Source organism: Mastigoproctus giganteus, chromosome 11 (genome assembly GCF_048544385.1).
Source record: "Mastigoproctus giganteus isolate SK-2022 chromosome 11, ASM4854438v1, whole genome shotgun sequence".
Classification (NCBI taxonomy): Eukaryota; Metazoa; Arthropoda; class Arachnida; order Uropygi; family Thelyphonidae; genus Mastigoproctus; species Mastigoproctus giganteus.
In genome coordinates, this window is record NC_143585.1 from 101,220,596 (window position 1) to 101,226,242 (window position 5,647).

Here is a 5,647-nt window from a genome sequence, read left to right on the forward strand (position 1 = left end):
TGGCCCAAAGCACGTAAGGGCTCTGTCATATTACTGGTCCCCCTTTCGCTTGGTTATTTCGCTAAGGATTGACCACGGAAAACACGATGTATCTGCGAAAGTTGAAAATGAAGAACTAATTTGTCCAGTCCAAACTTAACATTGGTTGGGTTGAATTAGCATAAGATGCGTAACAATTAACCAAGGGTTGTGTCCAACCTAAGATAGTGTGTTCTCCATGCGTCACACGTTTCGAGAGGTCTCAATTCAAATTTTGTCGGGGGTTGCAGGAGAATTATTGAAGGCTTCAATCTTTGATGTTAGCCGACCTGGGAAAAAGGGAGTGGCACTCGTTTTCCAGCCCGCGCAACACGAAAAAAAAAAGTCCGCTTCCCCTTTAGCCATTATAATATTATACTTCCTCTTTAATGAACCACACCCCGGACTGTCATAAGAACGACCAGCAAATGTGTATATAACAAATCTCCTATTTGATAAGAGGGAATCGCTAGTTAGCTGACCTTTTCCATTCAGTGATATTAAATAAGAAGTCGATTGGTAGTTTTCTTAATATTAGTGGTTAAGTTGCCTTCAGAAAATATTTTTCTGAATGCAACTTGATCTCAAAACTTCAACATAAAAATTGCAATTCGGGTAGGATAATTAGGCAAAGAAAGTCAGCTGTCACGAATCAGCGAGGCTGTAACTTTTCCGGCCACGTGAAGTCAAAGGTAGTTGAATATTTGCCTACCGGGATCTAGAAAGACTGTTCCATCGCAGCGAACAGTTTTTTTTTAGATCCCGGTAGGCAAATATTTAACTACCTAACCCCCCCCCCCATTATCGAAATAATAACGCAACTACTCTTACAATCCATTGACTTAAACGAATGTTATTAAGTTGGGCACTTTTGGGAGGACGCGTCAATCGATTGTTTTTTTATTTTCCACCAAACGAAGTAAGCAATGATTATCAAAGCCACCGTAAACTTTTTATTAAGAAAATACAAAGTATTAGATTTGATTTTATCGAGTTTCCTTCAAGAGATACAGTATGAATTTTCTCTTGACAAAAAAATCGAAGTTAGTGAATCCTTCGTTGAAATTTGCTTCAGAAATACCGAGAAGTGATCCCAGTCTAAATTCAATACAGCATACGCGATAAATCCCATTAGTTAGAATAAAAGACTCGCACATTTAGCCTTTTTCTGTAATGGCCAAATGCGAAGTAATTTACTGGGTTTTCACGAGAAGTATTTAGAAAAAGAAATAAATCCTATTATGCAAACTCCACTGGTTTTATTAAATATAAAGTAATCCTTACGAATTTTAACTTATTCCAGGAGAATGAGACGAAGGAAACGTTTAATTGACAGTAATGAAGAGTTATGTGAAAAGCACGATACACATTTATAAGGACAAATATCTACATTTAAAGACTTAATGCAGCAGTCTTTTTCATCTGGAGATTACCACAATACCTTAATTATGAAGCCAGCTATTAAGAGAAAAATCACAGGCAGACGATATCTGAGAATCGCAAAGATTAACGTTTGGTTGATAGAAGCCATTCATTAAATCGTTTGTTGCACCAAATGGCAGACGAAATTGGAAAAAAAAATCGTCTGCTGAAATGTTCAACAGTATTCAATCGTTATAAATGAATGATTTTTTCAGCATTTATTTTAACAATTCAAGGCTATATTTTCCCCTAAGGGCGAAAAGAAATGATGGTTCAATAGTTTCTCGAATTTACGAACCACGAGGCAGATAGAAGAAAATCAATATTTTTCTTGACTAAACAGGATCAATAAAGGAAAATAAAGCAGCGGGCATATATACAGGAACAAAAGTACGTAAGAAACTATGAGAAGAGTCGATTTGATAGAATTACCCGTTCGCTTCGATTTTTTCGATTCGTTCCTATTTTGGCGAATAGCGTTGCCCACGTGCGCTTGTTAAAAAGTTTCTTGTTCTCTTCAGAAGTGCCGCTTGCAGCATGTCATGACGATTTATTTCCAAGTACAAGATTTCTTTTGTTTCCGCACTAGCGGTGAAACTGTGTTGAAGGCCCAAAGAAATTACTCCTGTGTGAAGACCAAATACGCCCCAGGTAATATTTGTCGTATGCACTGCACTTGTTTAATGCTAGCCAGCAACAGAAATCCAATTCGCTTTTTCTTTGGGCGAAGATTGAGGCACGAAATACGATGGGCCGTCCCTTTTGCGTGATTAAATCTTGGCAACTCCATTCCCGGTTAGAAATGAGTGCGCTTTGGAGGAAGATAATGGAGTTGGAATTAATGAGCGATAGATGGCGCTAAACGTAAATGGTAAAAACCAGCAACGAAATGGAAGATAAGACCATTGGGAATTGGACCGCGACCATTTGCAGATGGACAGCAAGTGAGTCTGAATGAGAATATTCCTAGGGATTTGTACAATCCTTCTAGGAATAGCCTGTTATATACTGTATACAAGTCGATGGTGGGGCAAAAATGCAGAAGATGAAAAATAATACAGCGTACTTTAAGACCCTTTTAATTTTAAATAATTTAGATATAGTGATGGAATCAATGGTAAGGGACAATACTGTTTTTATGCGCGATCGCAAATGTATAAAGCAGCCATTTGCGTTCGTCTGTCCATCCACCAGTCCTTCTGCATGCAACAACTCGACTTCCAGCAGGAATATTTCGATGAAATTTTTACATTTGAGTCTTGTGAAGATCTTTCACAGATATTTGAGATATTACAATTTTAACGGGGCAATAGAAATTCAACAATATTTTTCCAAAAAAAAAATTGAGTTGCCTGTGTAGATAAATGAAAGTTTGTCCTCCATCCGACCAAGAAATACCAGATTAACACCAATTCTTCAGAAGAATTGAGAATTGAATTCTTCAATTCTCAATTCTTCTTGAGACCAATTGCGATTTACTTTGTGTACTTTGAGAGCAAAAATTGTAAAACTGGTTTAAAATAGAAAAGAAAAGGATGTACCGCTTAAGACTGCAAACGTTTTTCATTGTTTCGAGTCAGCAAATGGTCTCTGGCATTAACGATAGTGGTGGGAACAAAATGCATTTACGTATAAATGTACTGGGATGCTTCTAGAAAAGCCTGCCAGAATTGTGCAATTTTTTAAAGCTCTTTTGAGGATAGTCTCCGGAATTTCTCCCTACAAATAAGACTTTCAAATAAACCAGAAACGACCATCATCATTTTTTGTCCCTCCTCCTTACACACACAACTACACTCGTCCGTATTTCTTTTCTGCGCAGCACATTCTCTGGACAGCGTTAAACTTTAAGCAAAATGGCTGTGATTTACATCGGCAAAATGTGCTAGTGCACCTTACACTTCTATTGATTTTTTACATTTTCTTCCCCCCCAAACCTCCAGTCCACTCCTTTTCATTCTTGAAAGATCTCAATGATTTATGGCTTAAAATATACAACATTAAGAACCATTACTATACTGAAAGTGGCGGCTGTAGTGCGCTACTGAGAAAACCTGGCATGTCTGAACGATGAATTATGGTCTCCGTGGAGAGATTTGCACTTCCGTTTAAAATACACGAAGCGGATACTAATGATACGAAGAAACAGACCCCCCTGCATTGTTTTAGTTCGGCATTGAAGAAATTAGGCCGCTTTCTTGAAAGTGACAAAGATATTGTGGAGTTTCTGTGGGTGGAGGGATCATCGGTCGCTGTTACAGCGGGTTAAGTACAGAAAGAAATTAATTTTATTATTTACGTTAACCAATAAACTAATGAAGTTAAATATTTATTAAAAGGAACGATTCAATCCGCAGTCTTCCCAAGGCCGAAGTTGGTACCATTCTCAGTTGCAATTCGTGGTTATGATTGTTGCCCTTCTCCCAGTGTGGTAACGGATTCGGTTGAGTCCGTCTAAACGTGATGATTTTTTGTTTTTTTCGTCCATGCCCAAGTTTCTTGAGAAAGGTGAATCTTCACAGCGGGCATTCTGATCATAGAATCCGCGTAATTTAGAGATCCCATGGCCATAGTATACTACGTGCAAAATCTCGTTGAAAACAACCAAACAGCGACGGCTTTTCCATTTGGCTACCCACGAGGGACTAGTCTGTCATTCGGTTGCCATACTTTTTTTTTTTTTAAATTTCACAATTCGTTGTAATTTTGCAGTTGTCAAATTGCCCTATGAGTCCTGGAATCAAAACAAACAAAACGTTGCATACTATAAGGGATTATTTTAATAAGTTGAAAAAGATTTACTCAAAAGAAATCGCTTTAGATATCAAAGTAATTTCCCATCTGAGAAAATGACATCCTTCTCGTAGACTGAATGGCTCCTGTGGAAAGGTTCCATTGATCACCTGCTTTAGGTCACCGTTCATTTGGAACCGTTTATAAATGTATTCACTTATTTTGTGTTCAAAGTTCGAAATTCGGAGGAGAACAAAGTCAGGAGAATAGGATGGATGTTTCGCTACCCCCAATCGATACTAGTTCCTGGTGAACCCCACCCTGCTTCCCTAATCAACATCAACTAGTATCGTTTCACTACCCTCAATCGATACTAGTTGATGTTGATTAGGGAAGCAGGGTGGGGTTCACCAGGAACGTTTCATTGTACAGCTTATAAATAATCGTGGGAAAACTATTTTTATATAAATAAGACTAAGCAATGAGAACCAAACCCCCTCCCAGTGTTCTCCACGGCAGGGCTGTTTTCACGTGTGGAGAAAAACCTGCATATGTGCAAGGCATGAGAAGAAAAATGAAATAAAAGAAACTCTCTTAGGATATTTAAGATTTTTAAGCAGCAAGTGTGAGAATAGTAGGCATATTGGGGAAGGAACGGATGCGGATTTGTGCGCCGAGTACTTTTTTTAATGAAAACCCCAAACAAACAGGTATTTGAACCTATAGTACCAAGTACCGTGCGTAGGCTGAAGGTTGAGATGAAAGAAGATAATTCGGCTTCAATTTCTTGTAACTTTCAGATTCTTCCAGAAACCGGAAGTTGAATGAATAAATGAGGAAGAAGAAAATGTGGTTCTGTGAGTTTGCAGTTGGACAGTAAATGGATATTGACTGGTTGCTTTGGAAGAAAGCAGGAATTATAGAACAGTGCCCATGGAAGTATTTGTAGAAAAGGCATGCAGCAGAAACAGAATGTCTGTGAGAGAGAGAGAGAGAGAGAGAGAGAGAGAGACTGTTAGAGATGAGTCATTAATTAACCTAACTGCCCTCTTTTGAATGGAATCTAGAAGTCTGAGAGAGAGAGAGAGAGAGAGAGAGAGAGAGAGAGACTGTTAGAGATGAGTCATTAATTAACCTAACTGCCCTCTTTTGAATGGAATCTAGAAGTCTGAGAGAGAGAGAGAGAGAGAGAGAGAGAGAGAGAGAGAGACTGTTAGAGATGAGTCATTAATTAACCTAACTGCCCTCTTTTGAATGGAATCTAGAAGTCTGAGAGAGAGAGAGAGAGGTTCTGGGGGAACTGTCCCTATGTGGAAACAGTATTCCATGGTAGGGCGGATTTGCGATTTGTACAGAGTGAACAGCTGTTTGGAAGAAAAGTAACGACAAGAGCGAAAGAGAAAACAGAGTTTTTTGGTTGTCTCTAGAAATCAGTGTCATAGAAGAATCCTGTTTAGGGGATATGACAGTGATC